Here is a 12,630-nt window from a genome sequence, read left to right as displayed (position 1 = left end):
CAGGAGAGAAGGTTGATAGCCAAAAGCTTCCCTGAAAAGATGAACGAAATTAACAAAGTCTGGCGAATTGGATCACGAAAGGACACAGACAACGAAAAAATGTTAGGAAGGTAAAAAGGGACCTACCGACAGATTCAGCCAGAGATTAAAATGATAGTGAGAGAGTATTTGATTACATTGGCAGGTTTTTATTTGTTTATTTTTCAATAAAACTAAGCATGCAACTACCACACAACCCAGTGATGACAGCCTTGGGCATTTCTCCAAAAGAAATGAAAATCTGCGTCCACTCAAAAAACTGTACACAGGTGTCCATAGCAGCTTTACTTATCATAGCCCCTTGCGGGTGTTTCCCAACACCCACATCCAGTTCTCTGAGTCTCTGGACACCAGTGGCGGATCCAAGTCTATTCTGACGCCGTCGGCCTGGAGTTAGTGTCAGACCCCCAGGTTAAGGGCTCAGCCCCACAAGATGGTTCCCACGCCAGCCGCAAGTCCAGGGCCACCCCTACTTCTGACCGACCAGCTGGGAGTCGGGGGTTCTCACCAATCCCTCCTCAAGTTTGATAATTTCCTAGAATGGCTCCCAGAACTCAGGAAAGTGCTTTACTTACCATCACCCGTTTATTATAAACGATGCAACTCAGGAACAGCCAGATGGAAGAGATGCTTGGGACCAGGTGGGGGGGTGGGGGGGCGAGGAGCTTCCATACCCTCCTGGGCGCACCACCTCTCCTGACACCTCCACTGTCCACCAACCAAACCCCGTCAGTTTGGGGCTTTTATGGAGGTTCCAGTCATAGGCATGGCTGATTAAATCACCACTACAGGGACTAACTCAGCCTCCAGCCCCTCTCCCCTCCCCAGAGCTCAAGGCGGGGTGGGCTGACGGTTGCAACCCTCTAATCACGCCTGTTCTTTTTGGAGACCAGGGCTCATCCTGAAGTGATCTAGGGGCCCCCAGATACCCTTCATCTCAGCTCACAAAAGGACGCTCATCACTCCAGAGACGCCAAGGGTTTTATTTTATTTTTTAATTTCTTATTTATTTATTGTTTTAGGCTGCACCGTGCAACATGAGGGATCTTAGTTCCCCGACCGGGGATTGAACCTGTGTCCCCTGCACTGGGAGTGCAGTCTTAAACACTGGACCGCCGGGGAAGTCCCAAGAAATGCCAAGGGTTTTAGGGCTGCGTGCCAGGAACCAGAACAAAGACCAAATATTTATATTTTCTTATATCACAGGCCACCCTCTGGTCTCTGACTGCATCCCTTACAGTAAAGCGATCATAAAAGTCAAAAGATATTGGCACCTTGCCAGAATCGGCCCAGTCCATAGTCATATCAGGTGGGAATATCCCCCAGGGTGAGACCTCTCAGGACTGCAGGCCTCCATCAGAACTGGTCAGGTTCCAAAACAGGAGTGGCCCTGTCCCCACGGCCTCACCTTTCAGGCCTCTGGCGTCACTGAGCCTGAGCTAAGGACTGCCACCGTCTTCCTCCGGTCCTCTCTCAGGTGTCGGTGTAGTACCGGGTTTCCTTCCTGACATCACAGAACCCACTGATTCATCTCTTCACCCTCAGCTGCTGTTCCTCCTTCCTTCCCCTGGTACCCAGACAAGCTGGTCTAGATTTCAGGCCAGGATACAAGCCCCAAGAGTCCTCCCCCCAGTCCACTCCCGTCCACGCAGGTGCAGGGCTAGTGGGCTATCCGGCCCCTGGCCGCACGGCAGCATCCGCTGTCAGCCCCCGGTTTGCCAGATGGGGCGACGTCACCACTGGCCCCTACAGGAATTCTGACATCAGGTTTAAAAACATAGTTACAATTTCTTTTTTTCTTTTTTAAATTTACCATCTTAACCAGTTTTTTTAATTAATTAATTAATCTGGCTGTGTCAGGCCTTAGTTGCAGCATGCGGGCTCTTTGTTTTGGCGTGCGGGCTTCTCTCCAGTTGCGGTGCATGGGCTCCAGAGCACACGGGCTCAGTAGCTGCAGGGCGCAGGCTTAGCTGCCCCGCGGCACGTGGGATCTTAGTTCCCCAGCCAGGGATCGAACCCACGTCCCCTGGATCGGAAGGCGGATTCTTAACTGCTGGACCACCAGGGAAATTCCCCACTTGCAGTCTCTCGAATAGGAATCACCCCTGCTTCTGGCCCTTGTAGTTGCAGATTTGACCCTGTGACCGCTGCAACAATTAGGGGAAAAAAATTGAGGTGACGTGGGGAAGAAAGAAAAAAGTACACCCCCCACCGGCCCTGCAGGAATTGCACAGTCATACCAGTACCCTCCTCCACCCCCGCTGCCCCAGCTCCACCAGAAAAAACTGGAGCATCCGTCCAGTGGGATCAGCCCACCCACGCGGAGCGCGCGGCCTCGTGCTTTCAGCTCCCTGTGCTTCAATGCCCGGCTGGTCCCTCCGCCCTACAACCTGTGCTCTGAGGAGGGGAGCTCTGCCCGTGCTGGACATCCTGGGCCCTAGAGTGAGTTCCTCGTTCTGATGAAATGGCAGTTGGCTGCCCAGATTGGTGCAACATTTCTGTTCCAGTTTCTTATGGGTCTGAGCGTCTACACCTCAGATCAGATGGAGTCAGCCAGGCCCCATCCCGAGTGAGCGTCTGTTCCTGTCGGGACCCCTTTGCAGACCCTGGGAGCCCAGCCTCAGTCTCACCTCCCAGCTGTGATCAGGGCCTTGCCCCCGGGAACGGCCACATGGTCATTGGCCGCCTCGCTCTCTTGGTGGCGGAGCAGCTCTCCTTGGCATGTTGTGCCTCTGAGGGTGTGCCTACCTGAGATTTCCATGGGACCACGTCCCGCGTGGACATCCCTGTGATAGGCCAGTTTTCCACGGCCCTCCTGTCTGACCATATGGCCGGGTCACTGGCTGCTGCCCATGTTGTCAGTAAGAACCCGAACGTCGGGACTTTTCCCACCATTCGGTCCTTCCCCCGCTGCTAGGACAGCACACGCAAGCCTGCACGACGCCGGGCTGAGCTGTTTGCATCCTCCTCGGCCAGGCTGGAGGCCTTCCAAACAGGATGCTGCTGCCGTCCGCACACCGAGCAGCTCTTGGTCGGTCAGTCGAGAGCTGTTTGTAGGACACTGTCCAAGTGACAGCAGAATCTAGCAGCTCTTCACTCGGTCCGTCCTAGGGGAGCCAGTCCTGGGCCAGGAGAGGGTCCCCGCCTGGGAGGGTCTCACCTCACATTTCCCAGACCGCATGACCCGGTATAAAGTGTTTCCATGTCATCATAGAGCTCTTCTGGGCAGCACCGCCCCCGTGAGAGCATTTCCCCCACATCACCCTGGACTTTATGGGTATTTTGGGATTCATGATCATTTTACATCCTGCGACTACTGGGGTAGCTCCAGTGGGTGTCTGACACCAAGGTAATAAGTCCACCCAAACGGAAGCTCTCTCGTCCGAAGTGCCTGCAGGCATTACTGGGAGGTGCCCGCGGGCTTCTGCCCTGAGCCCCCATCTCGGCCTCACGCAGGACCATCGCACAAGGACCTGCCTGCCTAGAGCCCCAGCTTCTACTCCCCACTGCGTGGCTCAGGTCGTCTTACTGGTTCCCATTCAGCATGTCTGGTGAACACAACTTGAAGGGTGGAGTCACATGCCTGTTTTACTAGCTCAGGCAGGAGAAACGCCCCCCAGTCGGGCACCATGTCCATCCCCCCAGTGCAATCAGGTGGGAGAGGTGCAGTCGCATCACAGAAAGCCTGTTCAAACATCCCAATGCTCCTCCAAATTTTGACCTTGCTTCCATCGACCCTGACATTCTTCCTGGTGGCCTGCACTGGGATTTCATCTATAGGATTTGGTTTCACAATACTAGGTAGGGGACGCGTCCGTCACTATGACATAATATCCACGTCATAAAACATTAGGTAAGGGAGGCACAGCTTCTTTACCGAAAGCCTGTTCAAACGTCCCAGCTGCCATCATCCTACCATCTCCGGCGCCCCTGTACTCTCCCCATCCCATCGTTCTGATTGTTGGCTGCACCAGCTGGTTTTGGTACCACCATGCGCGGGGCTCTGGCATCAAGGAGTCCTGGACCATGTCTCTCCACCCCTGACCCTGGGGCCCGCTCTGTGCACAAGGCTCTGGGTCCCCAGCAGGGAATTGAGCCAAGGGACCCTTTTGTCAACTTTTATCTTTTTTTTTAAAATTGGAGTACAGTTGATTTACAATGTTGTATTAGTTTCTGCTGTACAGTAAAGTGAATCAATTATACATATCCATGTATCCACTCTTTTTTAGATTCTTTTCCCATATAGGACATTACAGAGTAATGAGTAGAGTTCCCTGTGCTATACAGTAGGTCCTTGTTAGTTATCTATTTTATATATAGTAGTGTGTATGTGTCAATCCCAATCTCCCAATTTATCCCTCCCTGCCTTTCCTTTCTGGTAACTATAAGTTTGTTTTGTACATCTGTGACTCTATTTCTGTTTTGTAAATAAGTTCATTTTTACCATTTTTTTTAGATTCCACATATAAGTGATATCATATGGTATTTGTCTTTCTCTTTCTTTTTTTTTTTTTTGTGGTACGCGGGCCTCTCACTGCTGTGGCCTCTCCCGTTGTGGAGCACAGGCTCCGGACGCGCAGGCCCAGCGGCCATGCCTCACGGGCCCAGGCGCTCCGCGGCATGTGGGATCTTCCCAGACCAGGGCAAGAACCCATGTCCCCTGCATCGGTAGGCAGACTCTCAACCACTGCGCCACCAAGGGAAGCCCTGTCTTTCTCTTTCTGACTTACTTCACTTTGTATGATAATCCCATCCATGTTGCTGCAAATGGCATTATTTCATTCTTTTTTATAGCTGAGTAGTGTTCCAGTGCGTGTGTGTGTGTGTGTGTGTGTGTGTGTGTGTGTACCACATCTTCTTTATCCATTCTTCTGTTGATGGACTTTTAGGTTGCTTCCATATCCTGGCTATTGTAAATAGTCAACTTTTATCTTGATTAAGCTGTCCTATCATTGTCCCCGGGAGGTTCCAGGTCTGCTTTTTCATTGTCACCTCCGCCTTCCTGCTTCTTGCACTCCTCCAAACTGGGGGAAACAGACCAGACTTGTTGGGAGCCCTTTAATGTTAGGGGTTGAGTAGGGGGTCCCTTTGTCCCACCCACCCTGGAGAGGGCTGTATTAAGACCTTTGTTTTGCCCCATCAATGTCCCTTCTATTAATCCATCTTTTAATAACAACCTAAATATTTCCACCCTGTTAGGAGCAGTTCCTCGACTCTGCAGGTCCCTTTCCCCATTTTTTTGTTAGTTACTTATGTTTTGAGTAGTGTCTGTAAGACCCATTCAGGAAAGATGAGACAGCAGATTCTCCCATCAGGCTTCCTGGAGGAGGGGTGAAGGGTGCACGGGAGCTCCCTGTACACTTCTTTGCAACTTCCTGTAAACGTATAATTATTCCAAAACAGAGTGTCACAAAAAAGTTGTGCCATGAAATATGAAAACTTCAATGAAACGAAAACATTGGTAGAAAATGATGAATGGACCAAGTTGACTCAAGAAGAAATAAAAGTAAGAATATCCCAAGTTCTCAAGTAAGTCTCAGTTGATGAAGGAATGCGTGTCTTTCCAAAGAAGAGCCATCCAAGGGACACAGAAGGAATGGCAAAATCAGCACATTAGCTATCTGTGGCTGAGTAGCCAGTTAGCCCCCAAAGTAGTAGTTTAAAATAATAAACACTTATGGGAATTCCGTGGCGGTCCAGTGGTTACGACTCCACGCTTTCACTGCTGAGGGCCCAGGTTCAATCCTTGGTTCTGGAAATAAGATCCCGTGAGCCATGTGGCATGGCCAAAATAATAATAATAATAATAAAATAAAATAACAAACACTTATTATCTCAGTTTCTGTGGGTGCTGAGTCTTGTGGCCCAGGGTCTCTCACAGGATAAGCCACAGGATGCATTGCATGGTGTCTCACAAGGTGGCCCTCAGTCGCTGGGCTGCAGTCTCATCTGAAGGCACGACTGGGCAGTGTCCCCGTCCAAACTCACTTACTGGTTGTGGGCAGGATTCATCCTTGCTGGCTCTTGGTTGGACTCTGCCCTCCTTTACAGGGAAGTCCTCAATACAGCTGCTGCTCCCCGTAGAGCGAGCAAGAGAGGGTAAGAGGACGGAAGCTGGTGTGGTCTCTGGAGACACCCCATCACTTTTACCTCATTCAGGTGTTGGAAGTAAGTCACTCACTGGATCAGCCCACACTGTAGACAAGGGGGTTGCACAGGAGGGCATGACTATAGCAGGAGGAAGAGTTCTCTGGAGCTAATGTGTGTGTGTGTGTGTGTGTGTTAAAAAATTAAACTTTAATAAATGTTCATTAAGTCAAATGCAAGCTCTTATTTAATAGGAGAGAATGAATTTATCTTAAGCTCTAACTATTGAATTTTACTGTTCAGTCGTAAGTAATGAAGTTTTACACTAAAACATTATACTCTGGGGCTTCCCTGGTGGCTCAGTGGTTGAAAGTCCACCTGCCGATGCAGGGGACACGGGTTCGTGCCCCGGTCTGGGAAGATCCCACATGCCGTGGAGTGGCTGGGCCCGTGAGCCACAGCCGCTGAGCCTGCGCGTCCAGAGCCTGTGCTCCACAACGGGAGAGGCCACAGCAGTGAGAGGCCCATGTAACGCAAAAACAAAACAAAACAAAACAAAAAACCCATTATACTCTGACATTTGTATCTTATGTGAAAACAGTGCTGTAAGCCAGTGGTCAGCAAACTAGGACCCGCAAGTCAAATATAAATAAAGCTTTATTGAAATACACCCACAGCTACTCCTCTGTGTTATGATAGATGGCTCCTTTTGCAAACAGTCGCAGATTTGAGTAGTTAGATAGATACCGCAGAGTCTCAGGCTAATTTCAATGCCAACTCCCACAATCAGCAACTTGCCACCTTGCCGCAGCTGGTGAAATAATCGATTCAGACAAGGACGATCCACAGATGGTACAACCAGGAGGAGGATGCTTGCTGGGGACCTGGTTATCACCAGGACGTCCAGAGCTACAACTTTACAGTGGAAATATCTGGTGTCCCCAGTGATCAAACTTAGCCTCACTAACATGGGACAAGCAGGCACCATGCTCCCTGGGCATGGGCAGCAAGGAGCACCACGCCTCACCTGTGCAGGGATCCTGCCAAAGTGGTCCAGCTGCCATACAACCAAGCCTTTAGTGCTGACCTCCAGTTGCAGGAAAAACAGGGGAGGGAGGAACACGTAAAATGGCACCATGAGGATGTCACCTCCAGAATCTGGGACCTTCGGGCACCTGAGCTGGGCTCCTGAAATGAGTTAGTGGTGTGGAGAAAAATACTGGGGGTGGGAGGAAACTGCTGTAAATTAGAAAAGACGAGACATACCCAAAGCAGGGGGTTTGATGGAATCTTGGAGTAAACAAACCAGCAATAAAAGCTAATGGGGGACATGGTGGAAATGGAATATGGATTAGGTTTTTCAATGCTATTACGGAATTATTGTTAGCTTAGCTCCATGCTAATGGGATTGTGGGTCGGCTGGGGATGTCTTCCATTTTTGGAGATGAATGCTGAACTGCTTATCTATTCTATTTCTGGTTGAAGTGTCATAATGTATGGAATTGACTTTAAGAAACTTACATATATCAATACATACATCTTAAAGTAAATATATGTGTGTGTATATGTATGCATGTCTATATATAAAGAGAGAGACAGAGACAGAGAGAGACAGACAGAGGGAAAGAGAGAGAAAATGAGATATTTATTCCAAGGAATTGGTCCATGCAGTTGGGAGAGGGGCACATCTGAACTCCCTGGGCAGGTGGGCAGGCAGGAACCCAGGCAGGCTCTGTATGTTGCAGTCCTGAGGTTGAAATCCTTCTTTCCTGGGAAACCTCAGTCTTTGCTCTTAAGGCCTTTGATTGATTGGACGAGGCCCATCCACTCGATGGCAGGTGACCTGCTTTACTCCAGGTCTTCTGATTTAAATGTTAATTTCATCTAAAAACACCTTTAGGGCAACAGCCAGCTGTTGGTTGGATCAAACAGCTGGACACCAAGGCCCTGCTGAGTTGACACATAAAATGAGCTGTCCCAGTGGATATATGTGTGTTCATTGCATTACTCTCTCTACTTATTTTCTGTATTAAAGCTTTTCATTAAAAGGTAAAAAACAAAGAACATTTGTTCACAGAAGTCACTATAAAGAAAGTGAAAGTCAGTCACAGATATGAGACAATGTTTACAATACATATAAGTAACACATGATTTCTACCCAGTAATACAAAACAGCTTCCCTATGCACCAGAAGAAAGAGACATAGGATCCAATTTAAAAAAATGGGCAAAAGACATGAACAGACATTTGGCAGAATACAAAACAGAAATGGCCAATGATCATGAAAACAGGAAACAGGAATAGGAGATTAGAGCCATAATGTGATACCGCTTAACACCTACTAGAAGGACAGAAGTTTTAAGTTTGTGGGCAAGAGCACGTGTGCGCTGCTGCGAGCACTGACATTGGAGCGAGCAGTCAGAGGACCGCTGGGCGATGTTCCTGAAGGTGGGCCCGCGCATGCGCAGTGATTCGGCGCCCCCGCCTCTGGACGGAACCCTGCATCAGGTCGTCGGATTGTGAGCTGTGCCCCATCGGGGGCGGGGTCGGGGGTGGGGGGGATCTTGAAATCAGGTGGTGACATAAGCGCAGCCGTAGCTTCAGGTGTTCTTAACCGGTGCAAATCGATGCAAGGGGCCGCCCCCCGGCATGAGGCTGCTCGGCCAGTGAATCCCTCGTTTTGTTTTTGCATTTTTAGGTTTGTCCAGAGGTGCAGAGAACCAGAGGCCGTTTGCTTGCACCTGGAAGGGCAGGACTGCGGTCTTGCCTCGGGACCACACGGGCACTCGGGGTCTCAGCCACAGCTGAATCCACAGGGACCTTGACCATGTGTCCCCCCCACCCCCGAGATCCTGTGCTGATGAGATCTGGAGGAGAAATGTCTGGTCACTTCGGTGAAAACTGCACCCGGCAGAGTGAGAGTAAACCCTGAGAAAACACAAGTCCTCGCTGGGTCCAGTGGACACAAGAGTGTCCCCTCTGCAGCCTTGGCCACCTGTGCACAGGTGGAGGAAGCCACGTCTGGGCATCGGCTTTGCTTTCACCGGCACCCAGGCGGTGTGCTGGGCTGCTGGCTTTGAGCGAGGTGCAGAGCAGCGGAGGTGCCCTGGTGGCCACACAGCTTGGTCCTTGTGACCCGGGGACCCCATGGCCCCAGCGGCTACTGTGGAAGCTGAGATGGGGAATCTCAGCGCCATTCCCACACGGACACGCAGCCACACTCTTTGCAAGGACCTCGCCTTCCTCTGCGACTCAGCATTTGGCTTCCCTGTGGGCCAGGGGAGAAGCTGACCCCTGTCCGTGGGACAGCAGGGTGACCCGAACCGCCCATCCTGAAGTGGCTGTCATCTGTCCACTGGGTCGCGTAGCTGGGCAGGCCCAGCAGCTCCGCATCGCCCAGTGAGGTTGGGTGTCTGGACTGTTGTAAGGTTCTTGGAACCCCGTGGCGGGCAGGCAGCCTCTTCCCCCAGCCACCCCCGCACTGCCCGGTGGCCTAGTGAAAAGCAGACAGAGGGTAGGAGGGGGAGCCGCCTGTGGTCCAGCTGCCGAGCCTCACCTGGACACCCCTACAGCCGGATGCTCCATTTGTTACAGCAGTGTCCAACTCTGCACTGCAATGCAGTAGCTTCATGGGAGACCAGCCTGCCACCTGTAGCAGGTTCACTGACTTTGGACCCTGTATTGGTCAGGATGCTCCAGAGAAACTGCACCGGTGGGATATCTGTCTCTATATCCACCCATCCATCCATCCATCCATCCACTCATCCATCCATCCATCCATCCATCCACCCACCCATCCATCCATCCTCCATCCACCCATCCTCCATCCACCCATCCATCCATCCATCCATCCTCCATCCACCCACACATCCATCCATCCATCCATCCATCACCCATCCTCCATCCATCCATCCATCCCTCCATCCACCCACACATCCATCCATCCCTCCAACCATCATCCATCCTCCATCCATCCATCCATCCTCCATCTACCCACACATCCATCCATCCATCCATCCTCCATCCACCCACACACCCATCCATCCATCCATCCATCTGTCCATCCATCCATCCCCACCCATCCATCCATCCACCCATCCATCCACCCACCCATCCATCCACCCACCCATCCATCCATCCACCCATCCATCCTCCATCCATCCATCCACCCATCCATCCATCCACCCACCCATCCACCCACCCATCCATCCACCCATCCACCTATCATCCATCTATTTACCTACCTACCTCTCTATAAAAAATATGATTATGAGGAATTGGCTCAGGTGGGCTGGGAATGACGTGCTGTCTGCACACTGGTGGCCCAGGAAGGCCAGTTTGGTGATGTCGTCCAGTCTGAGTCTGGAGGCCTGAGAGCCAGGGGAGTGGATGGTGTAAACCCCAGTCTAAGGGCAGGAGGAGGTGACAGGAGCTGTCCCAGCTCAAGGGGTGGGGCCAGAAAAGGACACGTTCTCCCTCCCCTGCCTTGTGTTCTGTTCAGGCCTCGGGGACCAGATGGTGCCCTCCCACCTGCTCTCCTGCATCCGCGATTCAATGCTGATCTCACCTGGAAACAACCCCCTCCCAGGCTCCCCCAGAAGTAGTGTCCCACCCGGGCACCCGGGGCCAGTCACATTGACACAACCGTAGACATCATGGGCCCCTCCCTTGTGGGGGAAGGTAGCGACTGTTCCCACTGGGCTTGGGCCTCGTTCTGGATTTGGCTTTTCTCCCCTGCATGTACCGGCACCTTCCTTATTTACTTACTTAAAGCCTTATTTGCTGTCCCTGTTCCTCACGTGTCATTGTTTCTGGCCAAGGACCTGACTTTACAGTCAAAGAAACAAGGCAATGGGAGGTGCCCATGGGCTTCCCGAGGGCCACCATGTACCCTGCTCCTCAAAGGAGGCGATCCTGAGGGATGGTGGCCTAATCTTGGGCATCATTTAGGACCACAGCCAGGGGACAGTGCGGGGACACTGACGCTGTGTCCTGCAGGACACGCTAGTCAGCAGCGCCTTTCCCCCTGAATCAGGATGTATGGTGTGGGGGAGGTAGGGGTGGGGGCAGCACCCTTCCTGTGATTAGAACGACTGAGCCACTCACAAACGCTTGTCTCTCGGCCCTGTTGGTCCCTGCTCTCCTGGTTTGGCCATTTTAGTAACAAGCAAAGGAATGCTTTGAACAAAACAATAGTGTCCTTGAGTTGGAAGCTGGGTGGGGGGTTCCACCTGGCCCACTCAGGGCTCCTCTGCCACTGGGTTAAGAGGCCACAAAGGGGGCCACGGGGATGGCTGGGTGATCCTATCAAGAGGAAACAAGGTGCTGCTACTGAATGTGGAGGGCTGAGGGGTTCCCCAGGTCTCTCATCCTGCGCGTCTGATGACGAGAGACGGTGGCAGAGGTGACCACAGGATGGAGACCTTCCTTCCCAGCTCCGTCCCCGACGAAGAGTGGGCTCACCCAGCAGGAGAAGCGCTCGGACCCGTGAGAGGACGTGGACAGGGTGGTGGGGCAGGGAAGCCCGAAGGTCGGTCACAGCCTCGTGGCCACTGCAGAAAGGAGCACCATTTAACAGCTTCTGGCAAAGCCCTTTCTCCTGCGGTGTCATGTACGTTTCTACAGAATTTAACTGCATCCCCTTTTCTCTCCACCACTGCTGTACACAGGAATTCAGCTGGTGCTTCTTTAAAGTTTATTTTGTCTGATGAGAAGAACGGGACCGGGAGAGGCGCGCACATCCCCGGATGCCTGGACGGCTATCAAATGCAGAACCGTTGGACTTCCGGCACATTCCTTGGGGGCAAGGCCTGTGCGCCTTCACTTGTAGGAGAGCTATTTGCTTTATCCTGGCTGAGCACCGTCTTGTTTTTGGAGGTGTAAGTGTGGGAAGAGAGAGAGAGAGAGGGAGTGTGTGTGTGTGTGATTGGAAACACAAGGGGTGGACTGCAGCAGGCTTTGGTCACTTTGCCCCTTTCTGGTTGCCCATCACAGAGGGCTGCTTCTTACTGGGGAGGCACCCGACTTTGTTGGTTTCGGGGGGAGGGCAGGGCTGAGCTCCCTCTATGCAAGTTAAAAGGGCCGCACAGTCCCTTCTCCTTTGTCAGTTACGCTGGGGCCTCGGCCTAGGCTGGGTCAGTCTGGCGTCCCACCCAGGACTTTGGTTTCGAGCCAAGGATGCAAATCGTCAGGGACGGTTCGTTAGAGAGAACTCACCAGCCGGGTAGTTGGATGGCCACGGGGAGAGGCCGTGGCAGGCGGGATTTCTCAAATGCATTCCCCAGAACCCGTGAACACAGTATCACCACAAATGTGATTTCTCTGTACGGCAGGAAGTTTACCCGGGTGGCCCTCATCTACACACGTGAGCCTTTGAAAGTGGACTGTCCTCCAGCCTTGGGGAGAGTCAGAGGAATTCCCAGCAGGAGCAGGAACCCACCTGCCGTGCTGACTTGAGGATGGAGGGGTAGGGGTCTCAGGGAGCACAGCGGCCCCGCAGACAGC

Source organism: Lipotes vexillifer, unplaced genomic scaffold (assembly GCF_000442215.2).
Source record: "Lipotes vexillifer unplaced genomic scaffold, Lipotes_vexillifer_v1.1 scaffold1094, whole genome shotgun sequence".
In the NCBI taxonomy this organism is placed as follows: Eukaryota; Metazoa; Chordata; class Mammalia; order Artiodactyla; family Lipotidae; genus Lipotes; species Lipotes vexillifer.
This window is presented reverse-complemented; position numbering follows the sequence as displayed.